Below are 14,783 nucleotides of genomic sequence, written 5' to 3' on the forward strand. Positions count from 1 at the left end.
AATCGGTGGAAAAATTGTCTTCCATGAAACTGATCCCTGGTGCCAAAAAGTTGGGGACCGCTGGTCTAGAGCACCGTGTGTGTGTGTGTGTGTGTGTGTGTTCTCAGTCGCTCAATTGTGTCCAACTCTTTGCAACCCCATGGAATGTAACTCAATCCCGCCAGGCCCCTCAGTTCATGGGATTCTCCAGGCAAGAATACTGGAGTCGGTTGCCATGCCCTCCTCCGGGGGATCTTCCTGACCCAGGGATCAAACTCACGACCATGTGGGAATTCAAAAGCAGGGGATTCAGGTTTGGGTCCTCACACCATCCTACTCTGTCAAGCTTCCTTACAAGATCCAGGTGAACTGAACAAGCCATTTACCTCTCACAGCACAGTTTTTCCGTCTGAAAGAGAAAGGCATACTGTTAACTCTGGTCAAGGGTCACTGTGAAATAATGAAGTTTCCTAAACTCAACAGCACTAAGCATTCTGCAGAATGTTGGGCCTCTGTTTACTCCCAGGTTATTCTCAGAGTTGTGGGTGGGAGAGGGGAAGGGAGCCTGGGACCAGGGCTGTGGAGGAGGGGTGAGTTGGTGGGTTGGCACAGTTTGTTTACTTCTGGGTCTGCCCCTAGCCTTGCAGCCTTCACCTGCTCAGGTAAAGAGGTAGGGGGAGCCTTGCTCAGCCAATGAACTGCTTTTGTTCTCTTAAAGGCACCCAGCAGCTGGCACGAAAACCAGCCCTGTGACCCGAAGAGATCCCGGGGCGGATGCCAGGAAGCAACTGTGGGGCTGGATGTAGCAAACCCCTCAATGGTGACCCTGTGACCTCATGTCCTGGAGGGTACTTGCTTCAGGGCGGCCTCCTCCGCCTTACCCAGAGCCGGCTTTCCAGGAGGCGCCCACGCCTAGCTGCCCTGGCAGGCGCCCAGGGAGGAAAGACAGCGTGGCCTTGGCAGCTGCCCGCCAGGAAGGAGCCCACAGGTGCCAGGGAGAAGCCATTTCCTTGCCCCCTTCAGCAGCCCTGGTGAGTCCTGATGCTCTGAACTTCTCTATCCTCAGCACAGAAGGGTATAGTAGAAAGACGCCTCTCCCGAGGGGCAGAAACCGTGGGTGCTAGTCCCCGTCCTGCTGGGTAACCTTGAGCGAGTCAGTCCAGCTCTCTGAACCTCACCTGTACCATCTGGGGAAAAGCGCTCCCGCTCCCACGTCAGCTTGCCCCCTTGATTACTTTCGCCTGTCACACGCCTTGTTTTGAAAGATTTTTGTCTGCCAAGCTGCGCCTGTTATATAATAAGTCGTTAATTGGTTTTTCCCCTTGTGTGTTAATTGGGGCCCTATCACAGCCGATCAGTGTTTTCTGGTCAGCAAGACCAAACCCTGGCAGTGCCACTGAGCTGATGTAAGTTGAACTGTGGCAAAGAAATGTGTTGTTTTAGTCTGTCTGTGAGATCTTATCTAGAGCCAATATTTGATTTTCATTTGGCCTCTTGAATTAGGAGAAAGAGGGCGCGGTGAGTAATTCCAGAGAATGGGGACCCTAGGTGGGGAGCCCCTAAATCTAGCCTGCATGGTGTGTGGGGGTACCAGGTAGAAGCACTGCCTTCACACCCCAGGCCCAGCTTTGATCCCTGCTATGCTGCCTCCCACATGGAATGCATTCTTGGAAGTGGGATCCTTTGGCCTGAAAACTTCCGGTGTGGGGTTGGGCTGTTCCCAGGTGTCCCCACACTGGGTTCATTCCCCTGCCCTGACTGAGATTGGACAGCCTTAGGTTAGGGAGCCCAGGTCACACTCAGGCCTCTGATGGGGGATTGCCAGGGGAATGGTGATGGCAGCAAGTTAGCACGAGCACTGGGCCTGGAAGCCAGGACAATATACCATGAGCACAGCTTGTGCTGGGAATCAGGAGACCGGGCTAATCTGCGTTGATTGGCTTTGTGACCTCAGGCTAGTTGCCTAACCTTTTTGAACCTCAGTTTTCCCAGTTGTAAAATGGTGATTGTAATCTTGACAGTGCTCATCTACCAGGATTAGGGCCAAATAATATTGTGTATTTCACAGAAGCTTAGATTCTAGTCCTTAAAATGCATCCAGAATTCAGAGATTAAAAGAATCACAAACATGCTTTTTAGAATTGATACAGCAGAGTTATGGATGTTTTGTAAAATGTGATGATAAAGATAAAGAATTGTTTCTTGATAAACAATTCCATGATAAAGAATTGTTTCAATGATGAGGGAATTGTGATTGCTTGCTATTCAAGTCCTTTTCCTTTTGAAAAGTATCATTTATTGGGACTTTTTGAAAAGTAGTCTCATAAACAGAAAGCAGGGACAAACAGCTCATTGAGTAATGGTATTTTCTAATGATTCCTGGAACTGAGACCCAGGCCTGGAATGTGGCCCTCGTGTGGGAGCCAGTGTGATGCGTGGTTAGAGCATGCACTTTGCATTTAGACAATGACGGGTTCAAATGCAGACCCAGAGACGTACTGATGACCTTGGGTATAAATCGCTATGTGTTTCTGTGCTTCGATCTTTTCTAAATTCTAAAACAGAGTGGGGGGAATGTCACAAGTCCTGGCTGACGTTGTTCTTGAGGGGGGTTTACTGTAGGACAAGGACTCAGCACCCACATACATGTTCCACTAGAGCTGCCCAGATCCAGAGGGCTCCTGATCCTTGGAGATTGAAGCGGACTAGATACACTGATTCAGGGCAAGACACCACAGCCAGCTCCCCACCAGGGGCTCTGATCACCCTTGTCACCTTCTGCAGCAGCAGGAGGCTCTGGAGAGATGCTGGATGAGTAAGTGTGTGGAACCAGTGAATTCCCCCGAATGCATGGGGCTGCTGCTGCTCCTTGCTCTGGGGGTCCAGCCAAGGTCCTTGCCCCTTCCGTTTGGTCACTCTGTTCTCCTTGTCCCGAGACTTCCTGCTAAGCAAATCAGTCACAGAGAGTGAAGTTTAGGGTTCATGACAGTGTCTCCCCTTCCAGCGAGGCTGCGGGAGGGTGAGGTGGAGTGAGTGCTGGAACAGAAGCTCCGCAAGAAAGGGAGGGGCGGCCCTTCTTGTCCAGTTGAGCAGGTGGTGTGTGAGAGTGTGCAAATGTGTGCACACGAGCTAACACAGTTCAAGTAGAGGGGCTTGCCTGGTGGCTCAGTGGTGGAGATTCCACCTGTCAATGCAGGAAACATGGGTTCAATCTCTGATCAGGAGGATCCCACATGCCGTAGAGCAACTGACCCTGTTCGCCACAACTATTGAGCCTGTGCTCTAGAGCCGAGGAGCTGGAACTACTGAGCCCAGTGCCACAACTACTGAAGCCTGGGCACTCTAGAGCCCGTGCTCCACAACAAGAACAACCGCTGCAGTGAGACGCCCGCACACGATGAAGAGTAGCCCCTACTCACCACAACTAGAGAAAAGCCCGCACGGCAATGAAGACCAAGCACAGCCAAACATAAATAAACAAAACTATTTTTAAAAATTCACATTGAAAAATTCTGAGTGTGAAGGCCCCCAAGAGGTCATGTCAGCCAGCCCCCTGCTTGGGGCAAGAGTCTCTTCTAATCAACACAAGAGGTTGCAGCTGCACTCCAGGGAAGCCTCCTAAACACCTCTCCTTGGTAACCAGCCATGGCATCTAAAAATCCTCCCCAGGGTGTGCTCAGGCTGTGTGTGTGCATGTTTAAGGACCTTGGATGTCTGAATCAGAGTATCATAGACACTGAGCACTCAAACCTTGCAGAAAAATAAGCTTGAGGTTGAAGTGACTGAGGTGCAGTGGGGGCTTGATGTTTTCTGCAGTCACCAGGAAGCTTAGAGGCACTTTGGAGGAGCTACATTTGTGGGGTGCCTATTATGATCTAACGATTATGCTAGGTGTGTTATTACCACATTTAATCCTTACAGTAGAGTGTTTTATTATTCCCATTTCACAGATGAGAACACTGAGGCTCAGAGAAGTTACAGATCTTGAGTAAGATTGCTCAGCTAACAAGTGGCAGAACTGTGACTCAGATCTTTGTACTGCTACATCAAGAGCCTGGCCTCTTAGCCGTTCTACCAGTAGTTGCAAATCAGGTCAAATACTGAAGTTCCCAGGTGCATTTTGTTTGGCTTACATAGTGTTTTGTTTTGTTGTAACATTTTAAAAATTTAGATGCCAACATTTGAAAATGCAGCTATTTAACATAAGAATCTAGACTCTGATTTCTCTCTGAAGATCAGAAGGAAGACGTGACACTGTGTGTCCACGTTCTTGTATGCCAGCAATCAACTCTACTTGCTTCTTAGCCTCTGCCTTTAAACAGGGCCTGTGACTTCCTGTTTGCCACCACTCCCAACTCCTTCCACTCAGTCCACTGTCTTGCTTATGACCAGCCTGGCCCTACAGGCCTGTGGAGACCTCGGTTGTGGTCCTAGCACTCGACCTGGCTGTGGCTTTAAGTAAGTAATGGCATCTACCTGGGCTATGGCTGTAATCTGAGTGAGGTAACACTCTGAAATAACATCCTAAGTGGCTTTCTGTGCTGCTTGGGGCAGAGGGGGAAGCCCTAACTCTCTGGCACATCCACATCTTGGTGGTCTGGCTGAGTCTGTGTGCCTTACACCAAGGATGGGGTGTTATTTGCTCTTTGTCACCCTCATTCCACTGTACTATGTCTGATGCTCCTGATAACACAGGACATTTGGAAACAGGTAGGGCCTGGTGGCACCAACCCCAGTGTGATGCCCATTCCTAATACTTTGATCAAAGGGTCTGACTTCCATGTGCTTGTTTCTCTGTTTCAAGAAGCCAGATTGAGATTTCAAAATCTGAATATCTTCTTCTGACCCTATTTTTGCTAGAGGATGTGCAAGAGAATATCTACAGCCCAGCTGATAATGTATTCTCTTTTTCTGTTACAACACACACACATGCACATAAGGGTCAAAAAAAGCCATGATTTGTAGGTCTTTGCATCTATCTAGTGTCTTGTTCAGATTTCTCTTTTTAAAGATATTCATTCACTCATTTGGCTATACCAGGTCTTAGTTGCAGCATGAGAACTCTTAGCTGTGGCATGTGGGATCTAGTTCCCTGACCAAGGATTGAACATGGGCCCCCTGCATTGGGAGTGTGGAGTCTTAGCCACTGGACCACCAGGGAAGTTCCTTGTTTGGATTTCTGAGATCAGGTCTTTAGAGCTATGGAATAGTAGAGATGGAAACGTGCAGACCATCTAGCCCAATAATAGCAAATATATTTTACTTCATTGCAAATTCCTATCAATCAGTAGAGCACTTGAAAAGGTTTCTGAAGCTACATATGAGCATGGAATGATCATACACTGAGATCTGTCAGCAATATCTACTGTGGGCATGGGGAGGGGCTGTAGCAGTACTTATGCCAGAAATTATAGAGATATGAAAACTGGGCTGGGAACAGGAGATCAAAGTGTGAAAGAAAGTGTTAATCACTCAGTCATATCAGACTCTTTGTGACCCCATGGACGGTAGCCCACCAGGCTTCTCTGTCCATGAGATTTTCCAGGCAAGAATGCTGGATGGGTTGCTATTCGCTTCTCCGGGGGATCTTCCGGACCCAGGGATTGAATCCAGTTTCTTGCATTGCAAGCAGATTCTTTACCATCTGAGCCAACAGGGAAACACAGGAAGAGGAGATGACTTGCCCAAAATCACTCAGCAAGACAAGACTCAGGTCCAGAAGCAGGATCTCTCTTGGCCTGGAAGCCACCGTTGCTTCCACTGTATTAGCTCAGAGAAGAAACCTGAGAGGAAGGGAAGATGACAGAAGCAAGCCGAGGACCCTGGAGTCCCAGCTCCCCCAAGAAGTCTGGCTGGGGTTGGGGCTAAGGAATTCAGTCCTGTCCCATTAGACTGAGCCCTGCCTGATGACCTGTTGGCTTCTGCTCCACTTCTCAGAGTCCCCTAGCTCCTGCCCCAGTTTCCTGTCTCATTTTCATCTGGCTCAGAGAGTGCACGTTGTCTCCTGGGATCATAGGTCCTACATGCCCTCTTTTGACAATGAGCTCCCCAGCCCCCTCTGTTCTGGAAGGGAAGTCCTAGGACAGGGGTTCTTAACCTTACTGATTCCATGGATTCCTCTGGCAATCTGGTGAAGCCTACAGATCCCTTCTCAGAATGTTTTGAAATGCATAAAGTAAAATACACAGGACTGTGAAGGAAGCCGATCATACTGGATTAGAGTTATCAAGATATTTTTTAAATTGTTTATGATATAATATGTACTTTATTAATACATTTTAAATGAAATTGAGCATTAGGTATAATAACTATTGTAATTTTAGACTAATGATGAGCAGAAATGAAGTTTTGAATGATCTATAACAACTGTAATGTGATACAAAAATATCTGTGACTTCTCTTGGTGACACAATCACAGGAACCATCAATATTCTTGTGGCCATTGCCTACATTCAAATGGAACAAAGTATTTAACTTGAATTAGAGTTTAGTGAAAATAAAGTTGGAAGTTTTCCCATCCAAGCTCAGAGACATCTGAATTCCATCTGTGCTCCCAGGCTGAGACTCCCTTGCTCTGTTCTAGGGAGTCTGCTAGTCCCATGGTTTGCAAACTGTGGGCCATGGAACCCTGGAGACCCAAGGAATGTCACAGAGGCTGCCACAGCGTGGGGCGCAAGCAGGAGCGTCGGCCAACCGGACAAATAACTCTGGATCCACCACCTCTGCCTTGCCTGATCAGATTTCTTATTTGAATTCGCTTTGGTGGTTCATATGAGATCCTTTTGGAAAAAAGAGTAGGGGGGATTTATCTGATCCTGCCTGCATGTTAAAAACCTTCACTTGGCCCCATCCACCTCTTCTTGTGACAGGAAGCAAAGCCAAGGCCTAGCGCAGTGAAGGGTGCTGGAGGCGCATGTCTGGTGGCAGGGTTGGGGCCATGGAACCTGAAGGGGTGGAGGGAAGCAGCTGGGCGGGGGTGAGCTTCCTGCTACCTCTGCCTGCAAACCACTTCAGAGCAGCAGTAGGCTGTGGCCACGAGTCAGAAGACCTGAATTCAGGGTCCTCTATCTGACACAACCTCAAGTTTCTCGGAGATAATTATACATTCATTTTGAAAGGACAAAATGAGAAAAAAAATGTTTCAATTAAGTATAGTTGCTGTCCAATGTGATAAATGTTACAGGTGTACAAGATAGTGATTCACAGTTTTTAAAGGTTATACTCTGTTTATAGTTATTATAAAGTATTGGCTATATCCCCTGTGTTGTACAGCATAGGCATGCTCAGTCATTCAGTTGTGTCTGACTGTTTGCAACCCCGCCAGGCTCCTCTGTCCATGGGATTTCCCAGGCAAGAATACTAGGGAGGGTTGCCATTTCCTCCTCCAAGGGATCTTCCCAACCCAGGGATCAAACCTACGTCTCCTGAGGTTCCTGCAGTAGCAGGCAGACTCCTTACCACTGAGCCACCTGGGAAGCCCCCTGTGCAGTGTATCTTTGTAGCTTATTTTATACCTAAGAGTTTGTACCTCTTACCCATCTACCCATTTCCCTCTCCCCACTGGTACCCACTGGTTTGTCCTCTAGGTCTGAGAGGCTGCTTCTTTTTTGTTATATTCACTAGTTTGTTGTATTTTTCAGATTCCACATATAAGTGGATATCACATAGCATTTGCAAAATGAGAAAGTTTTCGTTATTAATTTTTATTGTAGTATAGTTGCTTTACAACGTTATTTTCTGCTGTACAGCAAAGTGATTCTGCTATACATACATATATCCCCTCTTTTTTGGATTTCCTCCTCATTCAGGTCACCGCAGAGCACTGAGTAATATGGATGTCAATCCCCAGCTGTTAGTTCATCCCACCCTCTCTTCCCTCCTTGGTATCCACATATTTTTCTCTATGTTTATGTCTCTGTTTCTGATTTGCAAATAAGTTCTTTTGTGTAATTTTTCTAGATTCCACATGTAAGTGATATTATATGATAGCTGTTTTTCTCTTTCTGACTTCATTCTGTATGACAATCTCTAGGTCCATCCATGTCTCTGCAAATAGCACAATTTCATTCCTTTTTATGGCTGAGTAATATTCCAAAAATGAGACCATTTTAAGAAACATAAAGAACTATTAAAGAGATTTTAATATATTTATCTCTAAGCCTGAGACCTTTTTCTCAGCTCTCCCATAGGGTCTTTCTCCCAATTCCAACAAACTCTTTCCCCAGCACAGTACAATCCCAGCCACCCAGTCACCTCGTCTGCCAGTTGACCTCTTCAATTCCTCCCTTTGCTGTCCTGTGTCATGCCCTCTGGCATGCATTTCTGTAACACCCCATACCCCCCTCTCCGCCCCAGTCTCTCTCTCTGTTCCAGCTTGCCTTTCACGGAGCCCAGACACGTTCTGACCGTATGTTCTGACCGTGTCCTTCTGCTTCAAGGCCTGTGATGTCTCTTCACTGCACACAAGGCCAAGTCCTGCCCCCAGAGCATGGCAACCCAGATGCCTCAGGATCTGCCTGCAGCTTCCGTGCATCCTCCCTTTTCCAGCATCCCTACCTCCTCCTGCTGGGGGGCTGCTGCTCTGTTGTTGCGATCTCCCCTGCCATCTGCATGAGCCCAGAGGATAGTGCAGGCCCTGGGAGCTGTAGGAAGATGAAAGAATTCGGGAAACCAGAGGCTCACATGATGGGCAGGTACTGCAGAATGTGCAGTGGACTCTGAGGCATTCTGCTGGTAAGGGTAGGGGCAGGTGTGGCTCTGTCCAGGCAGACAGGTTGTTTTCAGAGAGCAGCCAGCAACGGTGCAGAGTTGAGAGCACACTGCCCAGTCAGGGAGAGTCAACCATTTGCTATGCTTATCTGAACCAGAGGCAAGAACCAGGTCACCAGGAACAGAATACAGCTAAGATTAATAGAGTCTCTGATTCTTAGAAGGTCAGAGCTAGAAGGGACCATGCGGATGTTTCCTCTAGTCTAAGTCCTTTCTGCTTCAAACAGAACAGTTAGCCCTGGAAAAGGGGAGTGGCTTGCCCAGGGTCACAAGAGTTTGAGGCAGAGCCCTGACTGGAGCTGCTGTCTCATTTTCTTCCCAGTCTCCATGTCCTGGGCTCTGGCCTCTGAACTCCTACCAGGAGACTGAATAACTGGTCCAGGACTGATTTTCCAACAGTGGCTTAATGTGTCACTTCTAGGCAGTGCGGTGCTGGCTCTTAGCAGGGGTTGTCAACACTTTAACCCAAAGGTCCCCAGAGATAGGTTACCTTATTATACACATTGGCTCACTTTAATCTTGTCAACAGCACTGTCTTGAGTATCTCCTATTATTATCATTGCCACTTTACTAGATGAGAAGCCTAAAGTTCCAAAAGTTCATGGAACTATTCCAAGGCCACACAGTTGGTAAGTGGCTGAGTGGGATTTAAACTCAGGTCTACCCTGACACCCAAGCCTGTGAGGCTCTTGACCGTTCTATTGTAGTGCAATATGGCAGAGTGGGGAAAACTACATTCTGGTTCTAGATTCAAGCCCCCAGTAGGCCAATGACTTCTTGATGGACCTTAGTCAGGGAACCCTTGGGCAAGTCGTCTCTGGGCCCAATATCTAGATTTATAGAAGGGAAATTCGGTCTACAGTTTTTAAAAATTTATTTTATTATTATTGATTTGTGGCTGCTCCGGGTCTTTGTTGCCGCACACAGGCTTTCTCTAGTCGCGGTGAGCAGAGGCTCCTTTCTGTTACAGTGCACGGGCTTCCCATTGCAGCGGCTTCTCTTGCTATGGAGCACAGGCTTTAGGGAGTGCAGGCTTCAGTCATTGTGGCTCATGGGCTTAGTTGCCCTGTAGCATGTGGAATCTTCCCAGACCAGCGATCAAACCCATGTCCTCTGCCTTGGCAGGCAGATTCTTAACCACTCAACCACCGGGGAAGTTCCTGCCTACAGTTTAAAATTATAATATTGAAAGCAGCTTACAAACTGTTATCCATTAAAGCAAGTGAAGACTTGGCGCTACAGAGAAGAATAAGGCATGCTTCCAACCCACTGAGAACTATAACATAAATGTTGGGTGAACAAGGGTCTTTTATTTCTAATAATTATGGTAGCTTATTGAGGATCCACCCTCCTACTGGGAATCATTAAAATAGCTGAACAAAACAAATGTGTGTATGTATGTGTATTTGAAGGCATTAGAGAACTACCAAAACAAGAATGACCTGAGAGGCAATGATTCCAAAGGTAAGGGAGATGCCACTATTCAGCTGCCACTTTGCCCTTTAGTATGCTGTTTCTCGGAGAAGGCGATGGCACCCCACTCCAGTACTCTTGCCTGGAAAATCCCATGGATGGAGGAATCTGGTGGGCTGCAGTCCATGGGGTCGCTAAGAGTTGGACACGACTGAGAGACTTCACTTTCACTTTTCACTTTCCTGCATTGGAGAAGGAAATGGCAACCCACTCCAGTGTTCTTGCCTGGAGAATCCCAGGGACAGGGGAGCCTGGTTGGGCTGCCATCCATGGGGTTGCACAGAGTCGGACACAACTAAAGCGACTTAGCAGCAGCAGCAGCAGTAGCAGCATGCTCTTTCTCAGGAGATGGCTAAGAATCTGAGCGGAGCATCTGGAATTGTTATCAAGCTGGGGTATATAAACTGGATTTCAGGATCTACCAAGGAGGAATGTCCCTAATAAACACTCCAGGCTTTCAGTTGTAACCCCCAAAGGGCTATGGCCTAGGAGTTGAAGTGAGTTAGAAATTGACCAGCCCCAGAAAAACTGAAGACTAACATCTAATCAATTAAATTCTTTATATGACTTAAGTTTAAATGCCTCCCAGAAACAAAAGTAAAATCTCTCTGAAGGAAGATAATACTATCAAAGACCTCAGATTTTCTGATAATTTTAAAAATATGCAATATTAAGCATTCAATCACAATTTACCTGATGTCCCAGCAGACAAGACCAAGTGGCTAAAAACCAAGAAAAAATAACAGACAATCATAATAGGCCCACAGAAGATCCACATGTTGGCATTATAAGTCATGGACTTTAAAACATGTGATTAATATGTTTAAGTGGAGAAGGCAATGGCACCCCACTCCAGTACTCTTGCTTGGAAAATCCCATGGATGGAGGAGCCTGGTGGGCTGCCATCTATGGGGTCGCACAGAGTCAGACACGACTGAAGTGACTTAGCAGCAGCAGCAGCAGCAGCAATATGTTTAAGACATTATATGACAAGATGGAGAATTTCAGCAGAGAATTAGACTCTATCAAGGAGAATTAAATGGAAATTCTTTTTTTCTTTTTCGCCACACTATGCGTGGGATCTTAGTTCCCTGACCAGGGTTTTAACTTGCACCCCCTGCAGTGGAAGCACACTCTTAATCCCTAGACCACCAGGGAAGTCCTAGAAATGGAAACTCTAAGCCTGAAATACAGTAACTGAAATTAAGACCTTGAAAGATGGATGTGAGCTTACTGTACAGCTAAGTACAGCTAAAGATGAAATTAGTGAACTGAAAAACAGGTCAGTAGAAAATCTCCAAACTATAGCACATGTAATACAAAAAAGAGACGTGGAACGTGGTGAGGATGTCTAAATATGAATAACTGAAGTGCCATAGGAAGGCAGAAGAGGAGGAGGAGAAAGAAGAAAGGGAAGGAAAGAGGAGGGAACTCATCCTCTGAAAGTTGCTGAAAATGTGCTTTCTGTTACCAGAAAATCTATTCATAGAGAAGTGTCTCACTAGAGACACTTTACTACAAAATCACTTGACAAAGATTCCTGGAGAAGCGACTGGCTGCTGTGACCTGCAGGAGCCTGATGCAGGAGAGGCTGTTGTCTAGAGGAGCTGAGCATGGGTGACCCATATGCAGTGAAGGAGCCTAGTGAGCCTTCACCCTGAAATGAGAAAGCAAAAAACCTTTGTTACTTTAATGTCTCTCAAGTTCCCTCTGTTGACAAAATTGAGCACCCTGCCAGCTGGCAAAAGAAAAGGATATTTAAAGGGCCCAGATCCATTTCCCTCGAGCAGACAAAAAGGATGAAAGGTCATTTCAACTCTCCAGTGTCAGTCAGTCTCCATGAGTACAAGTGCATGGGTGAAATTAGATGAGACTAGCAGCACTATTGAACTGAATCCAGCCCGAATTACTAACTCTTAGAATTATGGGCAAAAAAATCTAGTTGTCTTTAAGCCCTAAGTTGTTTTATTTTTACTTTGTTTATTTACTTATGTATTACTTTTGGCTGTGTTGGGTCTTCATTGCTTTGCTTAGGAATGCTCTAGTTGTGGCAAGCGGTAGCGCCCCTTCATTGTAGTTCCCAGTCTTCTCATTGTGCTGGCTTCTCCTGTTGCAGAGCACACGCTCTAAGGCATGTGGGCTTCAGTTGTTGCAGCGCACAGGCTTAGTTGCTCAGTAGCATGTGGAATCTTCCCCAACCAGCAATGGAACCTGTGGCCCCTGCACTGGCAGGCAGATTCTTTTTTTTTTTTCCTTTAGCCACATACTTTATTGTTTGAATATTTGCAGCTATTATTCTATACACAAATGTTAATTTCTTACAAAACTCTATATTCCATATTGCTAGGTCACTTCACTCTCCATTTTATGCCACATTTCCATCAAGAACTATTTCCCTAAATCACAATCTGCCTGATTGTGTTGTTGTTGTTCAGTTGCTAAGCTGTGTCCAACTCTGTGATGCCATAGACGGTAGCCCACCAGGCTCATCTGTCCATGAGATTTCCCAGGCAAGAATACTGGAGTGGGTTGCCATTTCCTTCTCCTGGCAGGCAGATTCTTTTGAGATAGTTTTTTCATGCAAAATACTGCGATTCCACTGTCACAAACAACCTTGATCGTTTTCCAAATCCCACTCTTGAGTCTGTGCTGTTCCCTCTGCCCAAAGTGAAATTCTTGGCCCTGTCTGTCTAATGAATGTGTTTTCCTGCAACTACTTAATTAATGTTTTACTGACTTAAAGCACATATGTAGACAAATACACAAGTATGCAAGTCAGAGATGCACAGTTTGATACATTTTCACCCAGTACTTATACTTTATAAACTGTAATCAGATGCCCCCCCTGTGTTTCCTTCCAATCACGAGCTGTGTAAACACTGTTCTAACATCTTATACCAGGATGAGTATTTCCCTGGTTTTGACTTTATGTCAATAGATCATACAACGTGTTCCCTTTTGTGTCTAACTTTTTTTGCTCAACATTATATTTGTGAGATTCACTCACATTGCTTCATGTAATTATAGTTTCTTTTCATCACTGTATTGTTTTCAATTTTGTGAATATACTACAGTTTATTTATCCGTTCCATTGATGGATATTTGGGTTGTTTCCAGTTTGGCCTATTACAAATATGTACTGCTGGCATTTGCCTTTTGGTGAACATGTGCATGTATGTGCTTCTTATTTATTTATTTATTTTAGCTGGGTGGGGTCTCAGTTGTGGCATGGAGGGTCTTCACTGTGGCATGCAGAGTGTCTGGCAATGCACAGGCTCCTGAGTGCGTGGGCTCAGTGGCAGCGGCACGCCTGGCCGTCTAGTTGATGCGCCACCTTAGTTGCCCCTGGCATAAGAGATCTTAGTTCCTCAACCAGGAATCAAACCCCTGTCCCCTGCATTAGAAGGCAGTTCTTCACCACTGGACCACCAAGGGAGTCTCACATATGTGCTTCTGGTTTGTTATTCTTAAGAGTAGAATTATTGGGTTAGGAAGCATTCTCATACTGTATTAAAACTTAAATAAAATCAAAATATAAAATGGCATGCCGGGCTTCCCTGGTTGGTTCAGTGGTAAAGAATCTGCCTGCCAATGCAAGAGACACAGGTTTTTTTTTTGTTTGTTTGTTTTGTTTCATTTTTGAAAGATAATTCAGATTTTTTAAAATGTTTTTTATTTTTACTTTATTTTACTTTACAATACTGTATTGGTTTTGCCATACATTGACATGAATCCACCACGGGTGTATGCAAGCTCCCAATCCTGAATCCCCCTCCCACCTCCCACCCCATACCATCTCTCTGGATCATCCCCATGCACCAGCTCCAAGCATCCTGTATCCTGTATCGAACATAGACTGGCACTTCGTTTCTTACATGATAGTATACATGTTTCAGTGCCATTCTCCCAAATCATCCCACCCTCTCCCTCTCCCTCAGAGTCCAAAAGTCCGTTCTATACATCTGGAGACACAGGTTTGATCTGTGGTCCAGGAAGATCCCACTTGATACTGAGCAGCTAAGTCTGTGCACCACGACTGCTGAGTCTGTGCACTAGAGCTGCAGCTACTGAGCCCATGTGCCTCAGCTACTGAAATCCCTCACCTGGAGCCCATGCTTCCAAGTGAGAGACGCCACAGCAATGAGAAGCCTGCCCACTGCACCCTGGGTCCACCGGAGCCAGTGTGAGGAATCCCGCCCCACTGCAACTAGAGAGTAGCCCCCGCCCACCCCAACTAGAGAAAAAGTCCATGCAGCAATGAAGACCCAGCACAGCCAAAAATAAATAAAAAAATTTTAAATGGCATGCATAGATTAACAACCATGTGGAAAGAGGAAAAAAGCACCTATGCATAGAGTAAACAGACATTAGAAGAGAAAAATAAAATGTTGACATGGTTTACAAAGGGAATAGGGGTGATTTTTTTTCCTCTTGACATACCGTCCCAGTAATCGTGTAATAACCATGTATTCTTTTATAATCAAAAGAAACATTTAATCATATTCCTCTCCAAAGTCTTGTTCAAATGCCATCTCCTTCTAGGTAGCCTCCCAAGGAGCATA

The 14,783-nt window shown here is 45.9% G+C and overlaps 1 protein-coding gene across 1 annotated transcript in view; it reads left to right on the forward strand.

Annotated features, from left to right (window-relative positions):
- Positions 1-925: 925 nt before the first annotated feature.
- LARP1 (La ribonucleoprotein 1, translational regulator) overlaps positions 926-14,783 on the forward strand; it is an 89,697-nt gene continuing 75,839 nt past the window's right edge. The window contains exon 1 of the mRNA XM_042250665.2: positions 926-1,010. The gene's annotated coding sequence lies outside the window, so the exon portion shown is untranslated. The remainder of the gene's footprint in view (positions 1,011-14,783) is intronic.

This window comes from Ovis aries, chromosome 5, assembly GCF_016772045.2.
Source record: "Ovis aries strain OAR_USU_Benz2616 breed Rambouillet chromosome 5, ARS-UI_Ramb_v3.0, whole genome shotgun sequence".
Lineage (NCBI taxonomy): Eukaryota > Metazoa > Chordata > Mammalia > Artiodactyla > Bovidae > Ovis > Ovis aries.